Source organism: Lepisosteus oculatus, chromosome 14, assembly GCF_040954835.1.
Source record: "Lepisosteus oculatus isolate fLepOcu1 chromosome 14, fLepOcu1.hap2, whole genome shotgun sequence".
Lineage (NCBI taxonomy): Eukaryota > Metazoa > Chordata > Actinopteri > Semionotiformes > Lepisosteidae > Lepisosteus > Lepisosteus oculatus.
The window spans coordinates 5,101,189-5,113,688 of NC_090709.1; the positions used below are offsets into that span (position 1 = coordinate 5,101,189).

At 40.1% G+C, this 12,500-nt stretch overlaps 1 protein-coding gene, 2 non-coding genes and 1 pseudogene across 3 annotated transcripts in view; 1 reads left to right on the plus strand and 3 right to left on the minus strand.

Annotated features, from left to right (window-relative positions):
• Positions 1–12,500, minus strand: part of LOC102695046 (zinc finger protein 721-like) — a 1,154,024-nt pseudogene that overhangs the window by 760,282 nt on the left and 381,242 nt on the right.
• LOC138242831 (zona pellucida sperm-binding protein 3-like) overlaps positions 1–12,500 on the plus strand; it is a 496,704-nt gene that overhangs the window by 367,070 nt on the left and 117,134 nt on the right. The window lies entirely within an intron of this gene.
• Positions 8,581–8,652, minus strand: trnaw-cca (transfer RNA tryptophan (anticodon CCA)). Its single transcript has one exon. It is a non-coding gene; the product is annotated as a tRNA-Trp (tRNA).
• Positions 10,111–10,184, minus strand: trnan-auu (transfer RNA asparagine (anticodon AUU)). The gene has a single exon. It is a non-coding gene; the product is annotated as a tRNA-Asn (tRNA).

Sequence of the window (12,500 nt, forward strand, 5' to 3'; positions counted from 1 at the left end):
TGAGCAGCTCAAGCTCAGCCTCCTGGACAGCTGGCTGGAGAAGCTGTGACCAGTGCATGGCTCAGGGAGATGACAGTGAAGTGGGGGGACCATGGGGTGAGCCTCCTGGGGTGCACCACCAGCGTGTTCCACAGGCTGATTGTGGCAAAGCAGTTCAGGGCACCGGTCTTGGAGGTGATTTGGGGAAAAATCTTCCCCCACTTCGAGCCGGCGTGGCTGTGGGCATGTCTGAAGCTGCCTTTCCTTTCCCAGAGGTCGAAGCAGCTCGACAATTTCATCCAACATAATTGCATTTTATGAAAATGGTGCTGCAGCACCTTCTGTATGTCTGTTGTGTCCCATGGCTTGTGAGAAGAAGAGAAAGACCCCTATCTCTTTTGCCTTCCGGCATTGTTTCTGGTTTGTAAAATAACTGTTTTTGACATCAGCTTCTCTGGTGCTGTTAGAAATAAATATAAATAGGTATGTGGAATTTTAACAAATCTGGTGTTTGAATCAATTAAGGGGTGGCTCCATCTGCTTTGTAGTTATAAAAAAAATAATAAAAAATGTTAGTGAAGGTTGACATGAGGGTATTCTGTGTTTTTACGAGTTGGGTACTTAATAGACTTTTGGGTTTGGATTTTGAATCATTATTGTCATGCTCAGGGTGGGACCAGCTTCTTTCTTCATAGAAATGTTTACACACTATAAACAAGTAAACCATGTACACTCAGGAAAAAATCTCAATTTCGATTTCTCATCTAATCTATTTTGATCTTACAGAAGATTGATATTATTGATATATTATCTTATCTGTATTATTGATAGAGCTCATGTATTTGTTGTAGAGTATTTATATTCTTGAGAGAACAACTGTACAACTGTAGTATTAACAGGGACTCTGCATTAAATACTATCTCCATTTTTTTAACTGCTTCAATTCAGAGTAGCGGGGTAGGCAGAGCCTATCCCAGCATTAAATGGGCACAAGACAGGATACGCCCTGAATGGGACACTACAGACACACATTCACACCAGGGCTGGTTTTCCCAGAAGCTAATTAACTTAGCTCAAGCGAACAATGGTACATGCACATACCCAGGGAGCAGATAGAACGCCAGGAACTGAACCAGCAATGCTAACCACTGCACTGCCTTGTCACCCTGACAGAGATTTAATATAGAATAATCCACAACACAAGTCATTGATCTCCCTTCTTCCTTTATTTCTTATCTACACTCTGGTTTATCGATTCTCTCTTCCTAGTGTAGTGACTCCTTTCCTCTTGATTCTCAACTTTATTTCAGTATTTTTTTCAGATCCCTTCTTCTCTTCATTCTAGTCTGGTGAGAAGTCAGGCTCCAAACAATACCTTGAGCAGTTTCTGCAATTTAAAATAATAATAATAATTAATTCTGCTTCCTCTACTAATGATATCACTCCTGCTGCTGCTTACAACAGTAAATTCCCCCCTTATGTTTATAGTACTGATGACACTGCTAGTGCTCTGAATAATATCACAACTGTTTCTACTGCTACTCCTGCTAAACCTACAGTCTGGACATACCTAGAGGCTGCTCTTCTCCTCCTTCACTCTCTTCTTCTGAGCTTTCATTTGTCTCTTCTTTTTCTCCACTTCCCATCTCCTCTTCTCCACCTCCTGCTTCATCTGTTCCATCTCCTTCTATACAGTGTGTCCAATAAGAGTCTGTCCAGATGAGACTATACAGTGTATCTAGTAAGAGTCTGTCCAGATGAGTTTATACAGTGTGTCCAATAAAAGCCTGTACAGGTGACGCCACACAAGGACAGAGGTTCTGTTCACTTCTCACCTGTCTCTGAGTCTCAGGAACTCTGAAGTTACTCAAAGGAGGGGGCTCCTCCAGGGGTTGATGGGGGCGGCATGGCACAGTCACCAGGGGTTTCTCTGAGCTCAGATGATTGAGGAGGGAGGGCCCAGGGGCGCCGAGGTCCAGGAGAGGGAGGGATGAACATCTTGTTTTCTTTAACAGCCTCACCCATCTGGATCGTGCGTCTCCTTGGCTGTGGAGACTGAAGACACACAGAAGACCTTTCTGTTCCTGCTGAGTCCCACAACAAGTCAGACTGTCCTAAGACTACTACAAAGAGAAAAAATTAACCTGCTATTCACAGACCTTAGCTGCAGGGACTCCCAGGTTGTTCTGCAGGATGAGGTCGAGCTCTGCTGCAGACTAGCAGAAGCACTTGTCCACCTCAGGGAAGTGACACCTGACCTTCGTGTTTTCGAAGTAAGACTTCAGTGTCTCCTTCGCCTCCTCCTAGTCATCCTGCTTCATGATTCCTGTGCCCTGGAAGGGAAAATCCTAAGAAAATGGGGAGAGAGAATCAGGCAAGATGTCCTGACCATGTCTGCTGCCGTCAAACCAAACCTCCATTATCAGAGCTCTCGTTGTGTTGCCTGTTGTCTTCACTGTTTTAATTTTGGGATTTGGTAAAATTTCTTATCATATCCTCTGTTAAACTTCACTAACTCAGTACCAACTCTTGTACCAAAGAGAGAGAACAAAGACAGTGAATCATCATCATCATACCTCCACAACGCCAGACAGGAGATGCAACCTAGGGGTGGAACTGTGGTATCTCTAAAGCCAAAAGAGAGGGGGAGGGGGGTCACCCCACTGTTAATAGAGCCATTAGAGAGAGAGAGAGACACCCCACTGTTAATAGAGCCATTAGAGAGAGGGGGAGTAACCCCACTGTTGCCATCGATGACCAAGAGTGTCACCACCCACTCTATGATGCCCCCTAGTGGTGATCTGTAAGCGGTGTGTTTTTCAGCCACCCACTTGAAATAACAGCAGGCTGGTGTCCCAGCCCAGCTCCTGTCTCTCTCCCCTTGGATCTGGGAGATTTTCCCTGGTTCAGAAAAAAGACATTTAAAATCTGTAATCTTTCCACTTGTATGTCATCGGAAAATACAAGAAGTTTCTGCTTTGTGCTAAGACATTAACAAGTACAACCCCCCTCTCTGCGGGAGTGCTGGCTGTGACAAATTAAACCGGTTTCACAGGTATTTTCAAAGTAGGAAGTACAGTACTTACTAGTTAAGAAAGCTAGGCTCCTCAATGAAATCGCTTTAACATGCTAATGCGTTGGTGTAACAGTCCGGGCGTGGCAAGCTTCCAATGTCAACTCGACTCGATTGGAAGACAATGAACGTATTCTAGCCCTAAATGAATTAATAGCAAAAATGGTTTACATAAAAGACATTTTTCCAAGAAAGTTTATAATAATACGATCTATAGTTGAAATCTGAGCCTAAATATAAAGAAAAAGTATTCTCAGAGAGCAATCACACTTTGTTTATGTAGAAAAAGCAATTAGGTTTATGAACAATCTAATTACCTATTCGCTTAAAATGCTATATAAAAGATGAATGATAAGTGTCGCAGTTTAAATAATTTTCATAGTTAGAAATTATGAAACGCTCTGTTAAAAGCAAGAGAGTTTTTATGTCCGTAATTATTGAAAATTCCCGGTAATGTTGACTCTGGTACTGGTAGTAATTGTTTACTACTGCAAATATCAAAATAGTTCAGGTTTTGCGGAAAAATTAAATTTTTGGAGTGATAATGTTTACTATAGGAAGAAGTGCGTCCCTGGGTGGGATCAAAAAACCCACTTTGGGGTTAATAGCCGAACATGCTAACCAATTGCACCACAGAAATGCTTACACCTTTTTCATTTACATACTTTTGGTGAACAAAACAATTCGCTCGCATTTCATCTTTCGCAAGCTATATGATTAAAAAAAACAAGTTGTTCTGCAAAGGAAATGAATAAACGCATTAAACCAAATCAAGACCTTTTTGAGTGTCCCAAATTACATGTTCTGTAAAACAAGACGGGAAAAAAGGTACCGCTGGAATTCAGATCCAGGATTTCCTCTTTATGAAACAGGTGTTTTAACCAGCTTTACCACAGCACCAGCAGAACACTATTCTTATACAGGTGGGTACCCACCCTCAATGGAATAAACCTATTGGAATAACATGGAATAAACCTATTACCTATTCTTATACAGCCGCTTGGACACACCGCTCTGAGGCATCTGAGGTCGATGTGCGCTGAGCCTGGTCGCCGAGCAAAATCATGCCCAAGGTGGTTGGCCCTCGTCATGAGGTGGCTGAGTGGTTAAGGCGATGGACTGTTAATCCATTGTGCTTTGCATGCGTGGGTTTGAATCCCATCCTTGTCGGTTTATGTTTTCGACTTGTGATCCGTTTCTAAGTCGGACTTGCTTTCTTTAGTTACTGTAGTAGAGCAGTAATATTTCTAGCGTTGGCTGAACATGGCTTACAGCAGTAGCTGACAGATATAGTCTCCTAATATTTAGGTTAAATTGATGCTTTGTACTGCTTTCACCTGATATTAATAGTAGTCCTGATGAACGATTTAGGGACATGGCGCATCTTGAAAATGTTCTTGTTAATTTCAGTTTGGAAAAGATGCACTCACCAGAAGCAGAAACTAGTCGAATCTGCTAAATGTGCAATGCAATAGCAATGTCTTGCTATGAGTCCTTACCTGTTACAGGAGGCGTTGTAGGACTTTTTTAGTTCAGAAAAAGCTATCAATTCATCTTACATTTCTACTCCATCAATATTAGCAATGCTATCTTTACTAAGCTCTAAATATAGCTCTAAATAAATGCCAGTTTTAAAATACATTTTAAAATAAATGCTATTCCATATGTTGTAACTTTGTGGTATTTAGAAATTTTATCTGAGGATGCAAGGGAAAGTATTATACAACTGTGAAAGAGGCTTGTATTTTAATACAATTTTCGATCAAAAGAAAACCAAAGTCCCTATGATATTACCGATATCACTTGATATCAACGTTCAGTTGAAAGATTTGAAGAAACTCTCAAACAAGCAACTGCAGTAGCAGAGAGTTTTGATTTGAACCGATGCTTGCAGCTCAATACTCCATTCATCCTTGAAAGAAGCAAAGACAGGGATGTTTTGAGTGTCTCCATGATCCTCGTCTCAATCCAAAAGAAAGGTTTTATATGATCCTGATCCCAATAGAAAAAGGGTCAATTTCAGCCTGCACTGATGTCCCTTCAAACGTTTTATAAGAACTCTGGTTCATTTCTTCTTCTGAACGAGACTATGGGAGTGAGTATTTTGACGTCGAACTCGGATTTAAATAGAGGAACACTACACTACATTGGGCTACATGTGTGACAAAGCGTTTACTTTCAGACCTCTTGATAGCTCAATTGCTAGATCTTAAGACTGTAGACAAAAACAGTGGGCATTTCTTATGTCCCTGGTTTGAATCCAGCTCGAAGGATGGTGTTTTCTTGTTCCTTAATCAAAAAGTGAAAATTGCGAATTTGTCTTTCACTTTGATGTTCACCCGAAAGCTCAGTATACAAAGAAGTAAAGGCTCCTGTTCTGGATAATCCTCACGTCTGATTGTTTTGCTTAGACCTTTAAAATGTACACTGTGGACTGTTTGCTCTTCCTAACACAATTAAAAAGCTGCTGACAAACTTAACGATCGGGAGTTTAGTTCAGTGATAGCGCGCACTTAAGATGCTCCGTTATCTATCGCCGGCATCTCTGTATTCTTTTTAAACGCGATATTGTTTATTCTGTGAATTTCAGGCTGACTCATAAACCCTTTGTCTGTTTTAAAGATACATTATTTTAAACCAGACATAATGAAAGACGTAGTAACTAGACACACGTACAACACACATGAATAGTAGTAGCTCTGATCTCAATGTGGTGCTGGATGGGAATGCAATACAAACGCCAATGGCACAATGGATAACATGTCTGATTACGGATCAGAAGACTGTAGATTTCTACTCCTTCCTGGTTCGTGAAAAAGCTTTTAAACCACACTACTCAACACTGACATCGTAGTATGTGAGGTCCTACACAACCTTACTATCGACTGGATAACTGGTCTTCTGTTCTATCTCCGATTCTTTCCGCACATTCCTGCTATTTCACCACCGTTATTGTAGGATAACAGCCAGAGACACGAGAAGATATACTATTTCGAACAAATGTCTTAAAAAATCACGTTGAAAAGGGTGACAATAAGTTTTTGTTTCTTTAACGTAACCTTATTTTTGCCTGTAAAGTTCACATTATTTTCTGTAGCCGCAAATCCCCAATATTTCTGCTGTCTCTGGAGAAACACAAGCGTGGAGTCAAATCATATTAAATAACACAACACATCTATTAATGTAACACCCAGATGTGACAGAACACATGTAAGACTTACACACAGCTTTTAATATGTATCTATAGTGAATTTGCAGGTATCCTGGGGAGGGAAGAGAACTGATTTTAAGGAAATACATATTTAAAGGGGATGTAAGTCTTAAATGTGTTTTGTCACATCTGGGTGTTAACTGAATAATTTTTTAGCATTATTTATTGTGTTTTGACTCTATACTTGTGTTTCTCAGGAGACAGCAGAAATATTGATGTTAACATTTCTATTCACATTCCCGGTGATATTGACATAGGTACTCAACTATTTACTTGTAGTTTGACTCGTGTCAAAAGTTGAAAATCTCTCCAAACATCAAGATGGCTAAGGACGTGCAAAGAAACTCAATCACATTTACAGAAGGTAATGTTTAGATCGGATTAATTCGAAGTGTGTCTCTGGGTGCGTTTGATCTACCAACATTGTGTTTAACTGAAGGACACCCTGACTGAGTGTGCCATAGAAACTAACACATGTCGTATTCTTCTACATTCACAGATTTTTGGCTAAAGTAAAAACAAATCGTTGTCATTTTCTTGCCAGCTGGCAGTAATTATTTTGCATTGATAAGAAAGATGAGCACTTTATCTTTCGCAATGTGTGGATTTCTTGAAAAACAAGTTGTGCCAAAAACTAAATGAACACTTCCTTTAAACATAATGCAGAAGCATGTTGTCTATAACAATAAGCGGTGCAAGAAGACAGGAAGAAAGGCACCGCTGGGTTTTGAACCTACAATCTTCTGTTTACTAGACAGGCGCTTTAACTAACTAAGCCACAACGCCAGCAAAGTACTTCCCTTTTACAGCCAGGTGGACACACCACTCTGTCACATCTTTGTTCGGTGTGCGGTGAGCCTGCTCGCTGAGCAAGTTGAGAAAGGATGTGAAATGGCTTTTATCCGGCAGTTTCATTACTAAGGAGCTAAATATTTTTTTTGATGATCTACAGGGTGTCCAGTGCAACACAGGCGATGGACTGCTGGGATTTGGAGCCAGGATTTCCCGTTATCTAGACAGGTGCTTTAACCAACTAAGCCACGGCGCCGGCAGAATTCTCCTCTTTTACTGCCGATTGGACACACCGCTCTGAGACATCTGCGTTCAGTAAGCGTTGAATCGGCTGGCTGAGCACGTTGCCTCCTTTACATTCAATAGGAGCACCGACACTAAGAGAAACGTACGGAAATGGCTTTTATCGGGCACTTTTCATGTCCAGTGCGCTTGACATCTCCCACAGACGACAGAGTTCATTTACGACACTTTTCCTTTCTTTCTTTCTTCTTTCTGTACTATTTGATGGAAAAAAACGAGAAACCATGTAAGGTTAAATGTCTTTTTTCATGGAGAAAACGTGCACCAGGAAATGTTGTGTTTAGAAGAAGTGAGTTAACGTGAAAAGTGACCTAATTTACCGGAGCAAATGCTCACCTAGCAAGGTCTGCTTTACTACAAGAGAGAAGTAGAGTGAAAGACGTGATCATTTCACGCCGTTGTGGAACAAAACGCTTTTTTCTTTGAATTCTAAATCAATTAGAAATTCAGAGCGACACATAAATGCTTTGTCTGTTTAAAAGTGATGATTTTTTAAAACTGATAAAAATGTAGAAAGCACGTTTCTCTCAAATTGTAGATGTGGTGGTGTACTAGTAGCGGCGCTGAACTCACCAGAGCGCAATTCAGTTATGTGACGGGCTAGTGGTTTAATGGATAACGCGTCTGATTTCGGTTTATAAGATTGTCGATTCGACTTCTACCGGGCTTGTGTGATTTAAATCAGGCTCCTCAGAAATAGATGTCCGTTATGTAAATAGACCGCACCTGAAAGCAAACGTTGGGTCTGGTTTCCTTTCTTTCCTGCATGAAATAGCAAATCGTTACAAAAAACACCAGCTAATGTCCTATAGCATTAATCATTTAAGCAACCATGAATATACTGTAGGTCTTGCTACATGGGAGTGGATTTCAACTACAATTAAAAAAGGACAAATTATAATTACAGGCTTCAGACACTTTTTCATACAAAAGTGACCAAACTCCCTAACTTTCAGGTTTGCTTGAAACTGTAACAAAAAAGCGGTCTGAAACTTCCATTCTCTGATGTCACTGTCTCTAAATTCGGACGTGATGTTTCGTTGATGTGCAGTGTGCCTTTTCTCTTGTCGTGTTCAAGATGAAACACTGCATAAACTCCTGACTGGGTGTTCCGTACTGCTCTGTTATTTCATTCAGATTACCTAAGTGGTGTACAGCTAAAACGCAACTGCGTGGTGTAAAATCCAGGTTCAGCACCAGGAGCATCTACAAACACATCAGCTGACCTCGACATGATTTGAACACGCAACCTTCTGATCTGGAGTCAGACACGCTACCGTTACGCCACGAGGTCACTCACCGCAAGGGCTTTTAATTCACCCAAAGAGAACAATCAGCGTCCCTGAAAAAGATTTTCAAAAAAGATTTCATTCTCTCCTGTGAGGAGCGCCGCTATTCCAACGAGGGTCTCTTCTTCCCAGACCACAGATTATTCTTCCTGCCCGGCTCTTTCACAGAGAGCAGACACACTGTCCCCACTAATGTCTTCACTACATCTACAGATCTGACCCCCTACAGCCCCGATATTCCTGGACAGGATATTTACCACCAGCCTCGTGAACTTCTCATCTTGTCCTCTCCCAGGAGAAGAACAATTAACACAGCATCCTCTCTCCATTTAGCAAATAACACAAAACACTGTTTACCTGTGAAGACAGAAAACCAGGCTGCTCCAGGTGAGGCTTAAACTCACAAACTCAGCATGACTCCACTGATTATGTCATTTGACATGGCCTGAACCAGGAAAGAGATTGGAAGTCGAGAAGTTATGGTGTTGCTTTAATACTTGCCTACTCTTTTAATTTTAAATAAAAAATATTTTATTTTGGAGTACTTTCAATTGATAATCCTAGTCCTGATGAACGATTCTGGGCCATGGTGCATCTTGAATAATGTTCTTATAGGCTTCAGTTTGGAAAAATGAGCTCTTCAGACGCTACCGAAACTGCTAATGGTTACATAACACTTAATGCAAAAGCAACGTTCGGGTTTGAAAAAGAATATTACTTGCTATGAATACAAACACTGTTACAGGAGGCGTTAGGGCTATTTTATCTTAGATCATCAATTCATCTTACATTTCTTCTCCATCTATATCAACAGCGTAATCGCTACCGAGCGCTAAAGGCAGGTCCTGGCAATACAATCTTCTTTAGAAAACATTTTTAAAGCTATTTCCACTACCATCCCTAAAGTAAAAGATACCGATTGCACGCAACTCATAAAATATCTTTTCCAGGGACGTTGTAGCTAGATGCAAATTACAATCGAAAGTGTATCAGCTTTAAAATTTTCTTTTGGATCCACAGGACGATCAGTATGAGACTCAAAATATACCTGTGATTGATTGTATAGCATAGATTGAACAGCATTTATGTTAAAATTAAGGTAAATATATCAAAATATCAACATCCAACTTCACAGTGCTAACGCAACAATGCTTGTCAAATTCTCAAACAAATCCGCATTGTATTTCTAAACTATTTAAGCAGAGGATACAACAGGAGTATAAATGATATCTCCCGCCAGCCCTTCAAAGATACTTTTCCATGGGTGAATATGGATTTCTGGGGAGTTGCGGTGTTGATCACTATTGGACTTCCCTGGTCTCAAGTGTTGTTGTTGGACACGGGCAAAAGACTCGCATTTTCGGCAAATATAAAGAGGGTTAAAGTTTTGGCTTTTGTGGAGACAGTGTTTACATTGACAATAATAATAATAATAATAATAAGAAGAAGAGGACGACGACAATCGTCCCTGGGTGGTTTTGAACCACCAACCTTTTAGTTAATAGCCAAACATGCTTGCCGGTTGCACCACAGAGACTGATGAGAAAGGCTTTGCTCCATTCGCACCTTTCTGGTAAGAAAATAAACATTGCTTGCATTTTCTTGCCAGTCGGCAATATTCCTACTGCTCTGATAGCCAAGAATTAAATTTCATTTTTCACAAGCTGTATGAATTCCTTGAAAAACAAGTTGTTGCAGAAAGGAAATGCATTAATGCATTAAACTAAATCAAGCCCTATGCGGTTGTCCAAAATGGTACTTTCTGCACAAAAAGACAGGAAGAAGGGCAAAGCTGGGATGTGGAGCCAGGATCTCCAGTTAACGAGACAGATACTTAAAGCAACTAAGCTACAGCGCCTGCAGAATTCTCCTCTTTTACAGCCGCTTGGACACACCACTCTGAGACACCAGCGTTCAGTAAGCCCTGAGTCTGCTGGCTGAGCAAGCTGCCTCCTTTACACGGAACAGGAGCCCTGACTGTAAGAGAAACGAAGAGAAATGGCTTTTATTGGGCACTTTTCATGTCCAATGCGCTTGACATCTCCCACAGACGACAGAGTTCATTTACCACACTTTTCCTTTCTTTCTTCTTTCTGTACTCTTTGATGAAACAAAATGAGAAATCATGTAAGGGAAAATGTCTTTTTTCATGGAGAAAACATGCACCAGGAAATGTTGTGTTTAGAAGAAGTGAGTTAACATGAAAAGTGACCTAATTTACCGGAGCAAATGCTCACCTAGCAAGATCTGCTTTACTACAAGAGAGAAGTAGAGTGAAAGACATGATCATTTCACGCCGTTGTGGAACAAAACGCTTTTTTTGTCAAGACAGAAAACCAGGCTGCTCCAGGTGAGGCTTAAACTTTCAGCCTCGGCATGACTCAACTGATTATGTCATTTTACTGCACATGGCCTGAACCTGGAAGAAGATTGGAAGTCAAGACGTTATGGTGTTGTTTTAATACTTTCCTACTCTTTTAATATTCAGGTTAAATATTTTATTTTGGAGTACTTTCAATTGATATTAATCCTAGTCCCAATGAACGATTCTGGGCCATGGTGCATCTTAAATAATGTTCTTATAGGTTTCATTTCCAAAAACAACTCAGTAGCAGGCTATGCGGAACAAGCAAACACATTAAAACTGTTGTGAATGCAGTGGAAATAATTAAGTCACTAAATAACAAGCTTATGCACCACTCACTTGAAAATTGTTATATTTAACAAAAATTGCTTTCCAGACACCACAACTATTCACAATAATTTTATCAATACATGTCTTAATGAAAAGTGTAATTTTTTAATAATTAACTTTAATGTCCATCTTTATTAGTAGATCTATTACATGTACAGCCTTTAATATGCGATATTGAATTTTCAGGTATCCTGGGGAGGGAAGAAAACTGAAATGAAGGAATTACATATTTAAAGGGGTGTGTTCTGTCATATCTGGGCGTTTGAATAGATTTGTTGTATAAGTTATTGTGATTTCACTCTATACTTGTGTTTCTCAGGAGAAAGTAGTTACATTGGGGATTTGAGGGTATAGAAAATTGTGCTGTATGGGTAAATGTAAGGATATGTTGAAAAAACGCATTGTCACCTTTGTGAATGTCATTATTAGATACCTGTTGATTGTTTAGCGACCTAGGCCTCCCACTGGACTCTGCACTGAATTGAAAGCTACGGGAGCTCCTCACTGCTTGTCCTGTATTGTTACCTGTGCTCTCGTCTACATTATCTACGTGCAGCACAGCACCAAGAACACCATAAACTTTGTTATGGAAAGTGCTTAAGAGCATGAAAAATATTGAACATTTCAAACATTCATAGAACAACTTGAAAAACTGAGGGACAAAAGACCATCTATTCACAGTAGTTGCAAGAAAATCAGTCACCTGACTAGGGACCTAGAGATAAAAAGTTCAATATTCTACTGACTGGGCTATTTCTATCTACTCAGTTTCTCTCTGAAACAACCTTTTTCAAGAAATTTGCAAAATTTAAATACAATACTTGCTTAAAAGTGCAGATTATTTTTTACCCAAAACTGCAAATGGAGAAAACTCTGTGGTACAATTGCTTAGTGGGGCCAGGTTGGGACTAAAATTATAGTAAGGTGATGGTTCAAGCGCATCCAGGCACACCTTTCTCACTGTTCCAACGTGAACATCATCTATGGAAAAAATGGCATAAAATGTTTAACAGATTATTGACCTTATTGATACCGACGTCTTACCACTTGGCCACCACACCTGCAGTTCCGCTTACTTTCCCATCAAGGCTAGCATGTTTTTTAAAATACAAAAAAGTTAAATCTTTGAGCACAAATTGCCATGGTAGGAGGAATAAA